This window comes from Mirounga leonina, unplaced genomic scaffold (genome assembly GCF_011800145.1).
Source record: "Mirounga leonina isolate KUSES-001 unplaced genomic scaffold, KU_Mleo_1.0 Mir_127, whole genome shotgun sequence".
Classification (NCBI taxonomy): domain Eukaryota; kingdom Metazoa; phylum Chordata; class Mammalia; order Carnivora; family Phocidae; genus Mirounga; species Mirounga leonina.
Genome location: NW_023270316.1, coordinates 76,164,155 through 76,186,170, shown reverse-complemented (window position 1 = coordinate 76,186,170; position 22,016 = coordinate 76,164,155). Strand labels below are relative to the sequence as shown.

Below are 22,016 nucleotides of genomic sequence, written 5' to 3'. Positions count from 1 at the left end.
TGAGTCCAAGAAATGAGCACTGGCGCCATCCTGTTAACTCGGTGTTCTGAATTACTTTTACATCCTGTACTTGCTTGTTATGATTATCTCTGAAGTTGATTGTCTTTTATCTTTCAGGGTGGGTCCTGAGAATGAGCTCCCTGCTTAGCAGGGAGTCTACTTCTCCCTCTGGCCTTCCCCTTCCCCTGTTCGCATGATCTCTCTCTCTCTCAAATAAATAAAAAACAAGAGGTAACTAAGCACAGATAAAATGTGATTTGTGACACCAGGAGGCACAATTAAACACCTCCCTGTCTGGAACAGAGCTCTAACAGCACCACACTGCATCATTTTTCACGCTAACTTCTATACGTCCATACCCATCTTTCCCAAAAGACAATGTCTGTCGAATGAATTAACCCATATGAGGAGAAATGGTGGTGTTGGGATTAAATAGGAGCTGTAGTTTTATTTCTCAGTAATGTAGCTGTAAAATATCTCTACCTGAAAAAGGTTTTATGGTTGATTTGAAAAGAAGGGTAGAATAAGCAAAAAAAGAGGGGCACAATAAATTAACATGGTGTTTTTCAAACTGTGGAGCCACTATCTACTAGTGGTTTGTGAAATCAATATAATAGGTTGTGACCAGTATTTAAAAATGAAAATGCAGGGGCACCTGGGTGGCTCAGTCGTTAAGCATCTGCCTTCAGCTCAGGTCAGGATCCCAGGACCCTGGGATCGAGCCCCACATCGAGCCCCGCATCAGGCTCCCTGCTCAGCAGGGAGCCTGCTTCTCCTTCTCCCACTCCCCCCGCTGTGTTCCCTCTCTCGCTGTGGCTCTTTCTGTCAAATAAATAAATAAAATCTTAAAAAAAAAAATGAAAATGTAGAATAGAAAATATTGGAGCACAATGCACATAGTTCGGGTAACTTTTAGTCAGTGGTACTTTTGTTTCAGTTTCATATACAAACACCTAAATAGACATATATTTGTATAACAGATCATAACATAATGCATTTCTTATTGTGGGTTTTGTCAAAATGCTTGAAAATCAATGAGTTAATGGTTCAAGGACACGGATAAGAAAACCAGTGCTACTCTAAGTAGAGAGAGAAGCCAAGGATGTGACAACAGATGAAAAAGCTTAAGATGCATGATCTCATAGCATATACTAGATTTTACCTGCGGGGAAGTAGATTATGCAGAGATACATTTAGCACTTTGAGATATTTGTGTTTTTCTAACATTATATATAATCAGAACGCAGGATCTGGAATGATGTGCCAGTCTCTACTGATTCTGTTTCTATCGGTCCTGTGTTGATGATGTTCGTTAAATCTTGTTATCATAGACACAGAACAAAAGGAGTCGTAGGCTGTAGATTAAAATTATGAACCACTTTTAGCTAACTACTCTGAGATGTCCCACCCTGAAAAATAAAAGACAATCAACTTCAGAGGTAATCATAACAAGCAAGTACAGGACGTAGAAGTAATTCAGAAAACCGAGTTAACAGGATGGCGCCAGTGATCGTTTCTTGGACTCAATGTAATCTGGTTATGTGGGATATTGTCACTGGGGAACATGGCTGAAGGGTCCAGGAGAACTATGTTTGCAACTTATGAATATGTTGAATGAATATTTCCAAGTTTTAATCCAAAATAAGAGGTTATTAAAAATAATTAGGATTAAAGTGCTCCGTGGATTCTTAGGATCGATGCCAGTAGGCTAATTTGAGATTACTCCACCACTGTGACTGTGCCCATCACTCACGACGGAGACAAACCAGCTTATGGCTGAATTCTCTTATTTCAAATGAGCCGGCTCAGCAGCATCTAGTATTACTCCACTTTTTTCCAACACTGTGCTTTTCTAAACTAAACTGTGGCCATATATTATTCTCCAAAATCTTTTTATATATTTCTTTATTCACTTTAATTTAATTTCAACATAGGACAGGCTGAACATTTTAGAGGATACACTAAGTTTTAAGAGGGAAAACGGGTTGCAAAAAGTGACTATGAAATAAATGTAAACTACCATTTGATTTATAGACCTCCATCCACTGCTCTCCTTTAAAGGACTTAGCACCGGGAAAGGGTTGTTTAGACTGTACTTTAGCTTAAGTGGAAAAAAGTTATTGCTGAAATTGTATAAATCATCTCAAATATTGTTTGATTTTAGCTTTTAAGAGTCTGAGTTTCCCTAAGTGTTCAGAGAAAGTTTGGTTCATTTTTCACTCTCCATAAATCAGCAAGTATTTCAAAGATTCCCTGAGACACAGAAAAATATACACATGTGAAAAGAATGATTGCACCATTCCTAAGTTAAGGCTCTGAAGATAATGCATATTAAAGAAAGCAAATTACTGGGTCCTTGGTTTGTAATAAATATGTAAAGATGTGTAAAAGACACCAAGATAAGCTATTCTCATACATTAATAACCACATATGGTCATGGAAAGCAATTAGAAGGGCACAAATCCACCATCACGGTGCTCAGGCCACTCACTAGCTGTGCATTATTACGGGGACCTCTGGCTATCTTTCAGGAACAGAGATCATCCTCAAAAGTCACTGACAAAAGAATGTGGCACACATGAGAGATTCCTATCCATTTTAATGTATTCATTTACTTTTCCTGCTATTACCCATCCTACAGGCAAGTGATGATATTTTCTTCCTCATATGCCATTTTTGATCATTTAAATCCCCCCCCCTTTGAGTAAACAAACCAACATAGGGAATATAGTCAGTGGTATTGTAATAGTGTTGTCTCCTGACTGACGGGAGCTACACTTGTGGTGAGCATAGCATAATGTATAAACTTGTCAAGTCACTGTGCTGTACACCTGAAACTAATGTAAACATTCTGTGTCAACTACAGTCAAATACAATTCCCCCTTTCAGTAAGCATTTATTATACTGACAATAATAATAATGCTTAACATTTGTTTTGCATTTACTATGTGCCAGGCGCTGGGCTAAGTGCTTTTGACAAATACTATTTCTTTTAATATACAATAACCATAGTGGGTTCAATATTGCCATCTTATGGATGAAGAGCTGATGTGTAGGACTCAATCCAGGCCATTTGATTCTGGCGCTCTGTACCCCATCTTACTCCTTCACTGTCTACCACATAGAGCCAACCTCACCCTCCGCAGAGAAGCCATCTTGGCTCAGGCTGTCATTCCCCCTACACAGAACTTTGGCTTTGTGCATCCTATTTCCCCATAGAACTCTCTTACTCCTCTCTTTGTAATCTGAATATGTGACCCTTTTTCCTGCAATGTTCTTTTCTCTCCAACACACACTCTAGCCTTCTTTCAAATCATAGGTCAAACCCAAAACATTTCAACCTAGGCCGCAGTAACTTCTTGCTAGACACGTCTCCAAAGGCAAGAGAAACAAAAGCAAAAATGAACTATTGGGGGACTTCAACAAGATAAAGCTTCTGCACAGCAAAGGAAACAGTCAACAAAGCTAAAAGGCAACCTACAGAATGGGAAAAGACATTTGCAAATGTCTTATCAGATAAAAGGCTAGTATCCAAAATCTATAAAGAACTTATCAAACTCAACACCCAAAAAACAAAAAATCCGGTCAAGAAATGGGCAGAAGACATGAACAGACATTTCTCCAAAGAAGACATACAAATGGCCAACAGGCACATGAAAAAATGCTCCACATCACTCGGCATCAGGGAAATACAAATCAAAAGCACAATGAGATGCCACCCACACCTGTCAGAATCACTAAAATTAACAAGTCAGGAAATGACAGATGTTGGCGAGGATATAGAGAACAGGGATCCTTTTTACACTGTTGGTGGGAATGCAAGCTGGTACAGCCACTCTGGAAAACAGTATGGAGGTTCTTCAAAAAGTTAAAAATAGAGCTACCTTACAACCCAGTAATTGCACTACTAGGTATTTATCCAAAGGATACAAACATAGTGATTCGAAGGGACACATACACCCCAACGTTTATAGTAACAATGTCCACAATAGCCAAACTATGGAAAGAGCCCAGATGTCCATCAACTGATGAATGGATAAAGAAGATGTGGTATATGTATACAATGGAATATTACTCAGCCATCAAAAACAAAAAGATCTTGTCATTTGCAATGACATGAATGGAACTAGAGGGTATTATGCTAAGTGAAATAAGTCAGTCAGAGAAAGACAATTATCATATTGATTTCATTCATATGTGGAATTTAAGAAACAAAACAGAGGAGCATAGAGGAAGGGAGGGAAAAATAAAACAAAACAATCAGGGAGGGAGAAAAACCATAAGAGACTCTTAACCATAAGAAACAAGGTGAGGGTTTGCTAGGGGGGAGGTGAGTGGGGGGGATCGGGTAACTGGGTAATGGGCATTAAGGAGGGCACGTGATGTAATGAGCACTGGGTGTTATATGCAATTGATGAATCACTAAATTCTACCCCTGAAACTAATATGTTAACTACATCGAACTTAATTAAAAAAATTTTTTTTCATTAAAACCATAAACCAAACAAGTATGCTCAACTTCCCTATTATACTTAGCATTATTTTGGAAGTTCAAGCGACTGAGCCAGTCAAGGACATCTGGACACATAAAGACTGGAAAGGGGGAGCAAAAATATTATTTATATGTGCTGTGAGATATATGATATATATCTCTATTTAAGTATATATATATATATATATAAACATATCTGGAAAGCCCCTAAAATCTGGTGAATAAGTATCAGAAACAGTAAGTTGTTCATCCAGAGTGTCAGCCACAAAAGCACCAAACTAAAATAAATAACCAATGGTGACTAGCTAGAAAAAGGGGGAGGGGAAATATATAATATCCACTCACAATAGCAAAAGAAAAATATCTTAAAACAGGAATACATTTAACAAGATACATGAGAGACTTCTAGTAAGAATGTTAGAAATATATGACAGTATGAGAGGAATAGATAGATAAATGGAATAGTGGAGCAAAGGCATGTTTATTAAAAAATAACTAACAACTAACAATAAACCCTCCACAAATGATTATCCAGTCTGGGCAGAACCCCTGAAATGGAAAGGCCAGAAACAAACCTTGTTCAGGGAAACTGCACCTCACAGAGGAGGCTTTTTCAAATCAGTAGGGAAAAATGGGTTACTCAGAAACCAATCAGAAAAACTAAAGCTGGTTCCAAATGTCATACCTTACACCACCACGAATTTAAACAGTCAAAGATTGGAAAGTGAAAAATAAAACCACAAGAGTATGAAGAAAATATGGGCAAAAATTTAAATAAGGTTAGGCCAGCAAGTTCTTTTTAAGCCTGACAGGAAACTGAAAGAAAAGTGTGACAGATTTAACTAAAAACATTTACCACCATCAAGCAAACTAACAAAAATAAAACCTAAACGTTAAAAAAAATCATAAAAGTTGAAAGATAAATAAAATGGAGGAAATATTTATGACAAGAAGAATAAAAGGCTGACAACCCTATAAAAATCAGTAACAAAAAGATTAATATAGAGATGAGAAAATGACAAAAATAGGAAAATTCAACTTCTGTCCTCCACAAAGATGGTAAAATACCACAGGGGAAGTCATTGGTTTCACTAGTAATAAAAGAACTGCAAGCAGAAATAAGTTACTGTATTTGTGGTCTTATCAGCTTGGCATAAATTAAAACCAAATCCATAATCGGGGTAATCAAGGGAAAGCTATCTGGATTTCAACTTTGCAACATGTGCTAGAACATCAACTGTATACAAATCTTCTGGCCAAGCAATCCCATCCCTAGGAATTTATTTTAAGGCTAGTCAAATGTACAAGACATATGCAGCCACTGAGTTATCTGCAGTCCTCCTATAACCTTGAAAATTGGATTCAGAACCTTGAACAAGAGTAAGGACTAGGACATAGGGTTCAGGGGCAGAGTTTCAGAGCAGGAGGGAATGTGACTACCAGATGGGGCCTGGGGAAACACACAGTGGGTGAGGGGAGGCCTCAGATTGGCACAGAGCTGCGAGTCAAGCATATATTGTCTGCTCTGCATATGGTATCAACTCATTGTGCCTGGCACCCAGGAATAAAGGCCCTTGGAAAATGTCTGATGAACAAGAATGAACAAAGTCTAAACTACATTTCATGGAGGATTGAGTTTAATCCTAGTAAAGACATCTAAGACTTCAAGATGATTTGGGAAAGTAAGAGAATCACATTACATACTCAGTTTCAAAGAAATCCACTCATTTTCATTTATTAACATATGTGTACGTGTTTTTCAGGCGAAGAACACACTTTCTCTCTGTTGTATGTTCTCCACCATGTACATGTGCACAGTGCTGGGCAATGAAAAACTGCTCAGTATCGTGAAACTGGGTAGTACCTCAAAAGCCATCTCTTCGAGGATGTGCCTTTTCTGAGGCAAGAGAGCCTACATTCTCAAACTCTAAGATCACTTAAAGAGGAGAGGGAAAGTATTTAGGCTCTGGGGCGTGCACTTTATCTCCAAAACTAAAGCCATGGGGAGGGAGAGCTTCTACTCTGAAGCTAATCTAAGCTCAGCCCTGCTCCTTCATCTGAGTTGGGCTCCCAGGATTAGAAGGACCGTGTGACCAAGGTCATTTCAATGACCTTTATGTCCTTAATGGCACAGAAAGAGCCGAATGCCTGTATCACCGGAAGCCAACAAAAGCTATGTGTGTTTGTATGTATGTCTGACCTTCCAATTTTACAAGGAATATGTGCTCCTTATAGAAAAATTAGAATGAAAAATATAAAAAAGAAAATGAGGGATGCCTGGGTGGCTCAGTCGGTTGAGCCTCTGACTCTTGGTTTCAGCTTGGGTTGTGACCTTATGGATCATGAGATCAAGCCCCTTGTCAGCTCTGCACAAGCAGAGTCTGCTTCTCTCCCTTTCTCTGCCTCTCCCCCCACTCTCTCTAAAATAAATAAATCTAAAAAAAAAAAATGAAACTCACCCCTAATCCATGATTGTGATAAACATTTGTTAATGTTAAAGCTCCCTTCAGTCTGTTTTCAAAGACAAAATCACACTATCTACAATTTTATTATATGTTTTTCACTAACCTGATTTTAAGAATTCTTTATAAACATTAATGGCTGTATACTATTTCATTATATGGACTATACTAAGTCACGATTACAATAACACAAATCCTAACATCTCAGGGGCTTCAAACAACAAAGATTCATTCCTTGAGCAGATGACACATCTCTCTCAGGTCAACAGACTCTTCTCATGTCAGTAGCATGTAGGTGCCTCGGCTTTCAGGGTCTTTACCACCTAGAAGGTTGTTGGTTGCTGGGCCAAGAGGAAGGAAATATGGACAAGGGCACAGTGGCTCTTAAAGGCTGCAGCCCAGCCATGAGACCCATTCCTTCTGCTCCATTTCTTTGGCCAAGTCACATGACAACGAATTGAATGGAGCAAGGACGTAAAACATAGTTTACTTAACCATTCCTTGAAGGTTGGACTTTAAATGTGATTATCAAGTACAGAGCTTTATTTGGTTTTCTATGTATACCTTTAGAATAAATTCCTCAATGTTACATTACTGGCTTAAGAGGTATGTAAGCTTTCATGCTCTTGATCCCTCCCACCAAACCAATTTCTCCTCCTTTGAGCACATATAGAAATATCTACATCAGTGTATTGATATGGTCACTAGAGTGTTGTCTTTTAATAAAACAGTCATATGACAAGTGAATCTGTCATTTTGCTGTTATTTCCACTTGCATATTTTTGCATGCTAGGAAAGTCAAACCATTTTTCCTATATAAAATAATCATCTGAATTGTCTGTCCTCTTTTGTGACTGACTTTTATGTTCTTTGTCCATTCTTCTTTGGGAGAGTGTTGAGGTTTTGTGGTTGTTATTCCCCTGCCTCTCTCTTTTTTTTGTATTTGTATGTATTCTTTATGCAGCAACAATGTAAACCATTTGTCATAAATGTTCTAATTTTTGAAAACCAGTATGCTTATTTGTGAATTTTATTCATGCTTTCTGTGAGAAATTCAAATTTTTGTGATCAAATCTATTAAACTGTATTCTCATTTGTGATTTCTTCCACTTCTTTTTTTTTTTTTTTTCTTATGAGAGAGAGAGAGATCACAAGCTGGGGGCGGGGGGGAGGGCAGAGAGAGAAGCAGATGGGAGCCCGACGCAGGGCTCAATCCCAGGACTCTGGGATCATGACCTGAGTCAAAGGCAGATGCTTAACCAACTGAGCCACCCAGGCGCCCCTCTTCCATTTCTCTTTAAGTTACTACCCTTCTCTAAATGAAAGAGGAGATATTTTTTAATGTTTATTTTTTCTATTTAAGTGTTTGCTCCATCTGGAGTTTATTTCATGACAGTAAATGAGTATAAAGTTAGGCAATGTGTACATGACAACTTCTGTTTGGATAGTGGTATCTCACACTTAGTATTTCTAAAACTGATTTTCTGACTGCCCCAGGGACCTGCCTTCCCACAGTCTTCTCCATGTTGATGGCAATGCTATCCTCTTGGCAGCTCAGGCCAAAACCCTTGCAATCACTCTTGACTCCTCTCCCTCTCTTATACTACAAATTCTATCTGTCTGCCCTCTATCTGAAACCCTCAGATGGCTTCCTATTTCATCCTCATTAGAGCCAAAATCCTTATACAAAGAGGACATTCAAGTGGTCTATAGACACATGAAAAAGTGGCCAGTCTTATTAGTTATGAGAAAAGTACAAATTAAAACCACAATGAGCTATGGTTCTAGACTCCCAGAATGGCTAAAATTCAAAGGACTGACAATATCAAGAATTGGACAGGATATGGAGCAAATGGTGCACTCAGACAGTGCCTGTTGGTATGCAATCTCAAGAGAACTATTTTGAAAAAAAAAAAAAAAACCATATGGCAAGAGCTGTAATAAAACTAAAGTATACCCCCTATTACTCCTGGGTATATACTCAACAAAAATAAATGCTTACACCTACCAGAAGACATAGACATGAATATTCACAGGAACTTTATTCATAATAACCCCAAAACGTATATAGCGCCAATGTCTGTCAATAGTGGGATACATAAGTAAGTTGTAGCGTATTAAAAATGGAATACTTCAAAACAGTGGAAAAGATGGATTACTGAAACACACAAGATGGATGGGCTCTCACAGACATAATGCTGTATGAAAGAAGCGAGACTCAAAAGAGTACATGCCATATGATGGTACTTAGATGAGGTCAGAAATGGGCAAAACTAGTGGTTACCTTGTGGGGAAGGTATATTGACTAACAGGTTGAAGGGGCCTCCTGAGGTACTAGAATGGTGTATATCTTGATCTGGGTAGCAGTTACACAGGTATATACATATATGAAATTTCATGGAGCTGTATATTAAGATTTATGTGTATTATGTAAGTTATGCTTCAATAAAAAGGTAAAAAAAACTCTTCTGTAAATATTTGTTGGGCACCTACCATGCATAATAAGTAACCTGAAGAAATAATGAACAAATCAGAAATGGGCCCTGCTGCTATGTGAATTTCACTCCCATTTGGGAAGACAGAAATTAATCAAATGACATCAAGAAATTATGACGTGGGATGATCAATATGAAAAGGAAAGACCTTGGGTCTGTGAGTGTGTGCAACAGAGGAACTGCCTAGGCCTGGGGGAGTGACATTTCCAGGAGTTAAGTGAGAAGAAAGGAGAGCGTGCTCCAGGCAAAGGGAAATAAGTGCCAAGAACCTGGTGCCAAAGAATGGAGGGTGTGTTCGGCTGGACAAAGCTGGAGTGACCCAACCACACAGGAACCCATGGGCCACACAGGTCTGGCCTTTAGCTTAAGAGCCATGGAAGGAACTGAAGGGTTTTAAGGGGATGGGTGTCATAATCAATATTCAGAAAAGATCTCACTGATAGCTGTGTGGATATGAGAGAGGGAAAGTAGGTAAGGGGGTACTCATTACGAGAACTGTAATTGCCCAGGCTAGAGTCAGCTTACCTGGGGAGAGAAGGCAGGAAGAGAGTGAGGAATGTTGTTACCGAGACTGCAGATTTGATGTATCTTTATATCAAACAGAAGTGATTTCAACTTCAGGTCAGTATAGGAGAAACAAGAGTTAACACCGGGTACCTCTAAGGAAAGGGTCCAAGGGCCAGGGGGCCAGAGTATAGCGGAAACGTTACACTGGGAGACTTTTATATCTTATGATTTTTAGGCATGTGCACATCTTCTTACTCAAAATAAAATTAAAATGTAAAATTAATATCACTCAACGGGAGGCTTCCTTACATTACTAATGTAATGTAATGTAATGTAACGCTCACAGCTCACATTCATGGTGGTTAAGAATATGATTTACCTTAGAGAATACTAGAGAAGAAGCTTCCTGAAATGTAAACTGCCTAAAATCTAAAAGACACACGTGCATCATTTAAAATATACAGTTTACCTGGTATAGAAAAAACTTAATATCCTGGATTTTTATTTCATTATATTTAACTTATGTAAATTTTCAGGGGAAAAAAAAGTGTAGCTCTGTTCATGAAAACCAAGACAAAAATAAAAGCCAGTGACTTGGCTTAAAGGACTCTATTATAAAAACAACCAGGGTAGTCCTATAATTTCCTCCCGTTTTAAATCAGTGAAATCTAGAGTTGCAGCTGTCCCACAAACTGAAACCATATAAATTTTTAGAAAATGAGTCAATCATGAGATTAAAGTTTCAATTTATAACACTTCTGTGTTTTAGTTACAAAGTCGTAAATAAATCTAGCATGACAGAGAAGGTAAATATTTTTTCAGTTGTTTATGCAGCCAAAGAGGAAAGGAATTTAACATGCAATTAACTACTTAGGTTTTTTTAGATATGCACCATATGGTCTTTGTATTTAAGAGAAAGCAAAAAATAAATATTGTTTTGTTTAATCTAACATTTGCTTAGCAACACCAAATACTCCAAATTCGTGCAACGTGAGCAGTACCTTCACTTCACGGAAGAGTTTTTCCATTTGTACAAGAGCTGGCGTGGAAGAATAGGAGGGAAGTAGAATTTTTGCCCCAGGAAGAAAAAAAAATAAATGAATAGGAGGAATGAAGATTTTTATTAAATGATTTAGGTTGAATTCTTTGGAGAAAGAATAATGAACTTTTAACCACCCAGGAGCTATAGTTCTATTGTTTAATGGACAGCATTTTTTTTTTTTCACATTAAAAAAAGGGACCTGGGCGCCTGGGTGGCTCAGATGGTTAAGTGTCTGCCTTCGGCTCAGGTCATGATCTCAGGGTCCTGGGATCAAGTCCTGCATCGGGCTTCCTGCTCCTTGGGAGCCTGCTTCTCCCTCTGCCTCTCTCTCTCTGTCTCTGTCTCTCATGAATAAATAAATAAAATCTTAAAAAAAAAAAAAAAAAGGGACCTTATGCCATTTTTTACACCAACATCTGAACAAGTGTGAGGTTAAGAATAGCAAAGGTCAAAAGCAGACCTCAGAGTTCTACATAAAGACTCCTACGTGATCAGTTTCTCTTATCAGGCTTACCTTAAAAATAATGGGGAAAAATCTGATTGCCATTTTAATCTAGATGGTAGAAATCCCTTAAGAGCTTATCTTCATGATTTACCAGTTTTTCTAAAATTAAAGCTTTTAATATAAAATCATCAACACTTGGTTCTACAAGATCAATAAGCTGTAATATAATTTTAAAGTTATGAAATCTCTTATGAAAACCTTTGAAATATACACTTAAAATTAAAACTTTTAAAGCATAATTTTTAAACTCTTTGAATGCACATATGTCAGATATCTATAAGAATTTCTATTCAGATACCCTTATACACTCACTTATATATTTTGAAGAAAGAAGCCCTTCAAAATTGGTTACCAAGTAAATAGGAAAGAAAATAAGCCCTAAAAGCAATAAATCAAAGTCTTCACACCCAAATTGTATGTAGCAAGGCCATTTTCTCATAGTGGGTGTTTTGTTTTTCTTCTTTTTGAGACTTAAAAGAAAATAACACAAAACTCCATACAGAAAAATAAATATGGTAAAAGTACTTTCAAAATCTCTCTGCAATCTTCCATTATATTGATTTCATCTCCCTATTTCCAGCCTTCCACATGGTTAAGAGGTCTGTTTGAAAGTTAATCTGGGATGAGCACACTATATAAACAACTGGGTTTACCACTGGTTGCATTCCATCTCCCAACTGGTAACTTAGAGGTTACTTTCCTTCACACGTATTATCATGACAACACCAATGTCAGCTTAAGAATCGGCTGTAAAAATTGAGCAATTTCAAGATGGGAAGCCCTCAAATTACACATAAATTGTATGCTAAAAGTTTATTTATTAGTCTGTTATTTGGGAACTCAGAACACACATCCAAAATAAATGCTCTATAAACAATATTCCAAGCTACCATACAGTCAATGTAACCCGGAAATAATAGAAAAGAGCAGAGCATTATATTGTTGTAATTGTAGTAGCAGAAACAGAAAACAGTATTTTAAATTTTTTTTTAAGATTTTATTTATTTATTTGACAGAGACACAGCAAGAGAGAGCACAAGCAGGGGGAGTGGGAGAGGGAGAAGCAGGCTTCCCGCTGAGCAGGGAGCCCAATGCAGGGCTCGATCCCAGGACCCTGAGATCATGACCTGAGCCGAAGGCAGACGCTTAACGACTGAGCCACCCAGGCACCCCCAGAAAATAGTATTTTAAAATTTTGGTTTTTGCTGGTACTTGAAAAAAAGCTGTTCCAATTAGATCTTCTCCAACCACACTGGCTGATCTACTGTGTGTCCACTGCTGAAATATTCCCGAGTCTTCTGAATTTCCCTTCATCTTACTCAGCAAGTTCTCCCTGCTCAACGCTGTCTGTGACCATAGCTTATAGTTTTCTCTCTCTCTCTATCTCTATCTCTTTGGGGTGAAGATCTTTCAAATCTATATAGCTCCAGCCTTGATTTATTTTCTGGTCTTCAGACCCATTGATCCAACTGCTGTTCACAGGCATCTCCACTTGGATATTCTACCGTCACTTCAAACTGTACTCAACATCTTTGCACCCCTCATGCCATAAATACCCCTCCTGTATTCCATGTTCCACTCAATGTCCTCCTGGTCCCCCAGCCCCACAGATGGCCTCCTTCAGATCATTCCCCATTCCTCTTCTCTTCTCTCACCTCCCAACCTATCAATACACCACATCCCCAGCTCTGTCTGATGGCCCACCCGAGCCCCTAAACCACTCCTCTAGTCTTCCTAGCCACCTGTTAATTTTTGCTTGACCTCCAGGTGGCTGGCCAGATCTACACGTGCACAAATTCTTACTGATGCAGAGTCACCACATCAGCAAGGGTGAGGAAGAATGTCAGAACCCAATGAAAAAACAAAAGGCCCCTCTTTTTCTCATGAATATTTCAGGTACAAAGCCCCCCCTTTGAAAAAATCAGGGTCTCAACATATCCTTTGTATTAGCTGTATTATGCTTCAAAATGTCCCAATCTTTCAGCTTTTATGTTCAGTCCATCTGCTCACAAAGCAATTTGAGGGGCTCAAAAAATATTTTGCTTAATAATGAAATGTTTGGCGGACAGCCAGACAGAATGGTAATTATGTATACATACCCCCAAATAAGCCATTGCTAATATAGGTTCCCTGAGGGAAGGATTTTGGTCTGTTTCATCCACACTATATTCCCATCTCCTAGGCAGTGTATGACATACAGTAGGCACTTAATAAAAATATATATTATAAATATATCAATTGTTAAAAATAATTTACAAATGTTATCTATAATAATATAAGTAACATAATTGAATTAGAGTACAAATATGTAAATTGGGATTTGGAAATGGTTTTCTTTATGCTACATAACAAAAGAGTGTTTACTCTTTGATATATGACTAAATTTAGCACAACTTCCAGCTCTTCTTATAAGAAGCTATACTATAGATAATTACACTTAGTACGAATTATATAGATCTCTTCCATATAATTAGACATCATAAACATAAGTCTTAATAGAAATCAGTCTCCAGTGGCAGAAGCCTTTTGGAAATGATGTACCTTGAGCAGGTGGAAGCCAATCAGGTATACTCCCTGAAGCCTGCAGCACACGCCCACCCAAACAGATAAGGAGGCAAGCAATGTGTGGAGATCAGACACCTTCCCGGCTCCCCTACCTCAAGTAAAGTGCAACTCATGTGCCACTGGCACTCAGTGTAATACTGGGCTGTCATGAGTTTGTTACTGGATTTAAAAAACTGGAGCTTTTCAATGTGGAAGGAATAATATTCACAAGAAACATGCCTTCTTTTCACACTCTTTGTTGGTGTTTGTTCTCACACCAATAATGACCAGAGATCAACATGTCGTTCAATCCCAGTAAGTGCTTTCCTAAAATATTCTTTTATTTTAGCTTTAATCAAGACAGGAAATTTTAAATTAAAATGGACAAGAAAGATAATCTTCTCAGACATATTATTATGATATTCTCATGAAATAAAGACAGGTGCTGGGAACTTTCTTGTTCTGTACACATCAGTGTTTTCTTTTTCTCCTTTTTCTAAGACTTATTTATTTATTTGAGAGAGAGTATGTGCACGTGAGTGGGGCAGGGGGAAAAAGGAGAGAATCTTCAAGCAGGCTCCCCACTGAGAGGGGAGCCAGACTCGGGGCTCGATCCCAGGACCCATGAGATCATGACTTGAGCCAAAACCAAGAATCAGACACTTAACAGACTGAGCCACCCAGGCACCCCCACATCACTGTTTTCAACATGAGGTGGGTAAAGGACAAAGAAGGTCTCACTGGCAGCAAGACTGATTTAGAGAATACTGTTCCTCCCAGGAGAGCTGCATGCGAGATGCAGCTTTACCAACTAAGTTCACAAACCTACAAAATTAGTTCAAACAAGTGAGATACAAATGAGTCATTAACAAATCTTGGAAAACTGCAGTCTATCAGCAGAGTCAGTTGTTCATGCTCTGAACTTGAAAAATACTCACGAGGCCAGAACTGAAGGATCATAAGGCTAGAGAAAGATTTCGCCCCAGACTCTCCTTGACATGACTGTCTCTCAACTGCTCCCGTGTATTGGAGTATTATAAAAATAAATACAGCATTTTCTACTCTCTGAATAGATAGTGGGGGAGATACACAATCATTCTGAGAAGAGATGGTCATTAATATAAAAACAAAACATTATGCTCTGAATAGAATAAAAGTGGTAACAGTAGAAGACTAGCCTATTGGTACATACTGTAAAGTTGCCCTCTACAACTGAGCAAGAGCTTTTTGGGTCCCTAGCAAACTACTGTTAGAATAGCAAGACAATTACAAATTAAATTCATCCATATATTATACAGAGTACTTAGCTCTCTCATAAATATTAACAAATTGCTGACATAATAAGGCTATTTATTCACTTGAAAAATAAGCACCCATTATTTATTGCAGAATTATTAATGGAGCTTCCCCTGTCAAATAGTTGCATAAGTGCAGAGTTTGCTAAAATATGACCTACATGGGGCTAATGCCTAGAAATGAACCAGGAAGACTTTCATGGTCAGCAAGCTTGGGAACACAGCATGAGAGACTCATAATGTTCATTAGCTCATTGCAGATGCTGAGAAGCCCTGCAGCAGAGAAGCCCATTTAACATTATTTAAATGAGTACTTCTCAAACATAACTGATGGGATGCTTTATTCCCAAGAAGAGCTATTAATGCACTTAGGGAGACGTTAATATAGACACATATATAATCACCATCTAAAAGTTTAGACCACATTACATACATATAATTTGTGCAGTCTCTATCAACATTACAAATACTCTGTACGTTGTTGTTTAAATTATTTTCTCCTTTTCTCAGGGTTTCATTTGAGGGAATAAAAGGATTCATTTGAGAGAAACAGTTCCTGGAGATAAGTTTATAGGAAAACTGTCACTCTTTCAGCCTGCAAGGCAGGATGCTCTGAAGTCCCCCTCCCCGGTCGATACTCACGATAAACCCGCAGTCATTTTCCATTACCTCCACGTCCACACCCAGCCTACCTCGTCTTATGGATTCTGTCTTCTACGCTGTTCTCCTGCCCACTTCAATCTTACCTTCTCCATAGCCACTTTCCTAGTTCAAGCCACCAACTCTATCCTGGCGCCTGAGTAACTTCCCAACTGGTCTCCCTAAGTCCATTCTTTACCACATATGTTGCAGCCAAAATAACCTCTTAAGACTTAGAAATATTTTCTACATACTCATTTCCTACTACATACTACTAAGATAGGGAGAATGATGAAACTATCAGTGTTATACCCACTACTGAGTTTAAGAAATAAGATACTTCTAAGACTTCTATGATCCCATCCGTTGTTCCAGAGGTACACACCATCTGAATTTTGTGCTTACTATTCTTTCACTTTTCTTAATAGTTTTACTGCTTATGTATTTACCTATGATAATGAACTTAGTTTTGCATGATTTTGAACGTCATTATAAATGTACACAGTTTAAAAAAAAATGTACACAGTTTAATTCTTCTGGAACCCTTTTTTTTTACTTGACATCGTGCCTGTTAAATTCAATTGTGCCTGTCTCCCTCAATTTCCACTGAATAGTATTCCAGTCAATGAATATGACACAAAGTATTTACCCATTTTCCATTGACAGTCACTTGGGTTCTTTCCAGAATTCCACTTCTTTCTTTTTATCTGTGTACAAACAGTGCTGTTATAAACCTTCCTATTCTTAACAAGACAACACTTCCTCAGGTTGGATATATGAGTTGTGTTGCTGGGTCATAGGGAATGTTCATCTTCAGCTTTAACGATAATGCCCAACTGTTTTCCAAAGTGGTCACACCAAATGTGCACTCCTACCCACACAGGTAAGAGCACCTGTGACTCCACACCCTTGTCAACAGTGGGTACTGTCAACTGTCGTATTTTTTTGCCAAACTGGTGAGACTAGGATGCTATCCTAATATGGTTTGAATTAGCAGTCACTGATGAATATGGAGGTCATTTTATATGGCTCACTGCACATCTATGCCTTTTGCCCATTCAAAGCACTTCAAAAATACTCCTTATGTGGGTTTTTTTTTTTTTACAATAAAAAGAAAAGAAAGAAAGAAAGAAAGAAAGAAAAAGAAAGAAAGAAAGAAAGAAAGAAAAGAAAGAAAGAAAGAAAGAAAGAAAGAAAGAAAGAAAGAAAAATATCCCAGTTATAGGTGCTGAAAATATCTACTTCCAGTCTGTAGCTTTCCTTTCACTATTTTTTACATTTCTTTTGATAAACAGAAGATTCGAATTTCCATACAGTTGAATTTATCAGTGTTGCCTTATGGTTAATGCCTTTTATACTGTAAATAAGATATAAAATAGTCTGAATAAGTAAAAAAGGAGCAATCAGAAGGACATTCTTTTGTATTATCTTCTAAAAATTTAAAGCTTTACCTCTCACATTTGGGTCTTCAACCCACTTTATATTTGTGTGCAGAATGAAACCAAGATACAAGTTTCATCTTATCCATATGGATGATCAATCCTTACAGCACCATTTTTAAAAAAGACTAGTCTCTTCTTGGCCCACAGATCTACACGGCCACCAGCTTAGGCTCAGGAGTCCATACATGTGTTGAGGCCACATTTGGGCTCCTGGCTTTGTTCCACTGTTCTATTCGTCCATCCCACACCAGTGTTACACTGCCTCAGCTCCTACTGCTTTATTTGGACACTAATCCCAAGTGGGCAAGTCTACCAACTTGCTGCTATTCTTCAAACTTGCCCTCGCTATTCTTGGGCCATTGCTCTTCCATATAAAACTGTACAGGGTCAAACAAACAAACCAATAGAATTACATTAAATTAATTAGAGAATAATACATTAATTGGAGAAAAAAATTAATATCTTTTTGGTATTAAATCTTATCTATAAATATGGTTCAATTCCTCACTTACTTAGGATTTTAAAAATAAAGATAATACACTTTCTATTTTAGATTTTTTTTCAAGTTTTTATTTAAATTCCAGTTAGTTAACATACAGTGTAATATTAGCTTCAGGTGTACAATATGGTGATTCAACACTTACATGCAACACCCCATGCTCATCACAGCAAATGCACTCCTTACTCCCCACCATCTATTTAACCCATTCCCCCCGCCCACCTCCCCTCCAATAATCTTCAGTTTGTTCTGTATAGTTAAGAGTCTGTTTCCCGGTTTGCTTCCTTTTTTCTCCCACCATGTTCATCTGTTTTGTTTCTTAAACATATGGTATTCATATATATATATATATATATATATATATATTTTGTTTCTTGAGATCATATGGTACTTGTCTTTCTCTGACTTATTTCACTTAGCATTATACCCTCTAGCTCCACCTGTGTCATTGCAAATAGCAAGATTTCATTCTTCTTGATGGCTGAGTAATATTCCATTGTGTGTATATACCACACCTTCTTTATCCATTCATCAATTGACGGACATTCACCTCTTTCCAGCTATGAACATCGGGGTGCATGCATCCCTTCAAATCAGTACTTTTATATCCTTTGGGTAAATACCTAGTAATGCAATTGCTGGATCATAGGGTAGTTCTATATTTAACTTTTTGAGGAACCTCCATACTGTTTTCCACAGTGGCTGTACCAGTCTGCATTCCCACCAACAGCGTAAAAAGGTTCTCCTTTCTCCACATCCTTGCCAACACCTGTTGTTTCCTGCATTGTTCATTTTAGCCATTCTGACTAAGTGGGTAACCAACTCACAGGTGATATCTCATTGTAATTTTGATTTGTATTTCCCTGATGAGTGACTGTTGTGAATCTTTTCATGTGTCTGTCATCTGGATGTCTTCCTTAGAAAATATCTATTCATGTCTTCTGACCATTTTTTTAACTGGATTATTTGGTTTTTGGGTGTTCAACATTGTAAGTTCTTTATATATTTTGGATACTAACCTTTTATCAGACATATCATTTGCAAATATCTGCCTTTTATCTGTTGATTGTTTCCTTCACTGTGCAAGAAGTCTTTTATTTTGATTAAGTCCCAGTAGCTTATTTTTACTTTTGTTTCCCTTGCCTCAGGAGACATGCCTAGTAAGAAGCTGCAATGGCCAAGGTCAAAGAGGTTACTGCATGTGTTCTCCTCTAGGATTTTGATGGTTCCCTGTCTCACATTTAGGTCTTTCATCCATTTTGAATTTATTTTTGTATATGGTGTAAGAAAGTGGTCCAGTTTCACTCTTCTGCATGTGGCTATCCAATTTTCCCAACACCATTTGTTGAAGAGACTGTCTTCTTCCCACTGAATATTCTTTCATGATTTGTTGAAGATTAGTTGACCACAGAGTTGTGGATTCATTTCTGGGTTTTCTATTCTGTTCCATCAATCTATGTGTCTGTTTTTGTGCCAGTACCATACTGTCTTCATGACTACACCTTTATAATATAACTTGAAGTCTGGAATTGTGATGCCTCCAGCTTTGCTCTCTTTTTCAGGATTGTTTTGGCTATTTGGGGTCTTTTGTGGTTCCATACAAATTTTAGGATGGTTTTTTTAGCTCTGAAAAATGCTGGTGGCATTTTGATAGGGATTGCATTAAATCCATAGATTGCTTTGGGTAGTATAGACATCTTAATAATATTTGTTCTTATTTTAGATTTTTTTAGTAGGTACCTCATACTTTTTATTTCCACAATGGTATCTTTAAAACTGCTTTTCAGTTTGTTGATGATAAAGAGAGATGGAATATTAATTTTTATATATTCTTCATCCAGAAAAGTTGCTAACTTCTCATTAATTTCACTAATTTACCTATACATACTTTGGATTTTCTCAGCAAACAATAAATCATCTGCAAATAATGACAGTTTTGTTACTTCCTTTCTAATGCTTATATTTTTTCTTTTCCTTGTCTTATTGCCCTAATGAATGTTGCACTGAAGAATTCCAATGAGCATCCTCAACTTATTCTTTATGGAAATGTTTGGTGTAAGTTTAATGATGAACTGAATGAGGAAATGCAGAAGTTTTTAAGTAGGAAGAATAAAATATTTATGCAAACCTAAACAAGCCCTTTTTATTTAAAAAAAAAAGACAAGCCTTAAAAGAATCTTTCTTCTCTAAATGTAGCTATGCTTCTTCTAAAGACCCCTCAAAACAACGTACTCAAAGGGCTATGGCTACTGACAATAAACAAGGAAAACAATCCCAGTGAAAAGATAAATCTTTGTATTTTATCAAAAGGAAGTAGGACCAGGATAGTGGGCTTACTAACATCATCGTTTTTAAATTAAAAATAATTTACTGATAGTTGATTCAGAATTTGGTTCCCACTCTTATCTCATCTTTGTATATTTATTTATTGCACAAAAGAACCCTGGATGGTAGGGAAGTTTGAGTTCTCTTCTAAGGAGAGATAGAGCTACATCACTATATAACCTAAGAAAAAGAAAGGTAGGGTTGGGGGACAAGCAGCTTGGCCAAGCTCAAGTTCTACCACGTAGGAAAGCTTCTCAGCTCCTCCTAATTTTGGCCTTCCTATGACTTTACCACTTTCTGGGCATGTTATGACTACACAAAGTTTAAGTCACATCCATTTTAAAACTAAGCAAAGAGGACTATAAACTGAGCACAAAAACACATAAGCACAACAGCACATGAATCAGGCAGTGTTCTGTAAACTGGAAAAAGCTATTAAACCTAGGTAATTGTTATTATGATTTATTCCACTGAAGAATAGTTAGCTTATTCTCATTACCACAAATTTTCACTAATATAGATAATCCAGAGTTCAATAATACATGGCATTAAAACAATAAATTACACAGAAGGTCAAAAATAGGTATGTAGTATGACTAGCATTATCTATCTGAAGCAGATGATTAAGCTTCTAAGACAACCAAAGCTATTGATAAGTATTGATAAGTATTATGAAGATAAAATACACTGTTACTTTACTTGTCTGGTCAATTTGAACTGTTCCCATGTACATCTGAGTATCAGGACCTGAAGATCCACTGGACAATTAGCACTTACTGATGAGCCTCTTAGCATGTATGGTACCCAATACCGTAATAGCATTTATTCGGCATTACAATTAACAAAGCACTTTCACATTCGTTCTCTATCAAACTGGCCTAGCCGGAAGAATACAAACCAGGCCCTACCAGCAGCCATGACACCACTTTGTCAGGGCTGCCTGCATGAGAACAAAACAAATCCCAAAAAAGACAGACCCGAGAAATGGAAAGAAAGGAGAAAGAAAAACATTTTGAACAATAGTGTGCAAGAACTAGATCCAACTTACCTGATATACCCTTGCACCTTTCAGTTATAAGACTCAATAAATTCCCTTTTCAGCTTAAGCAATAGGAGTTGGGTTTCTACCAGCTGCAACTGAGAGTTCTGAGTAACATAAGTGTTGGTCGCATTGCTAACTGCACCAGCCAACACTGTCTCCGCCACACCCAGCTTCCTTACAGGAGCCTTGGAGCAATGGAACAGCATGATTTCATGAACCCCAACATAACCTAAATGGTCTTAGAGAAGACATGTAATGCGTATGAGCCTCAATATGAGCCCCAAATATGGGGATATTATCTAACTTGTTGGAGAGTGAAATTAGAGGTTCTCTTGCAAAGCAGCTAGATGGAATCTGGCGCCTATCACTCAATAAGTGGTAATAATACTCCTGTTTTCCATGCTGACTGGCCATACTAAATGAAATAGGATATGCAAAACTTATATATAATATATATTATATATTCCTGATACAAAAAAGGTACTCAATAAATGTCAATTTCCCTTGCAATGGAAATGGTTAGAGGCTGATAATCACATTCATCTTATATCACTAACCATCTTTCTCACTATAGGAAAATAACAAAAAAGAATACAGACTAACTCCAGTGACCTTTTTCACCCCCACCTTCCCAGGAATCCAGAAACACACTGCTAACAGGAAGAAAATAAGCACATGTGAATGGATGGTTGGAGATACTAAATGGGCCAGGCAATTTTTAGCATTT

General features: G+C 37.6%; 1 protein-coding gene across 3 annotated transcripts in view; it reads right to left on the bottom strand.

Moving 5' to 3' along the window:
• MIPEP (mitochondrial intermediate peptidase) overlaps window positions 1–22,016 on the bottom strand; it is a 197,430-nt gene that overhangs the window by 58,857 nt on the left and 116,557 nt on the right. The gene's annotated exons all lie outside the window — the stretch shown is intronic.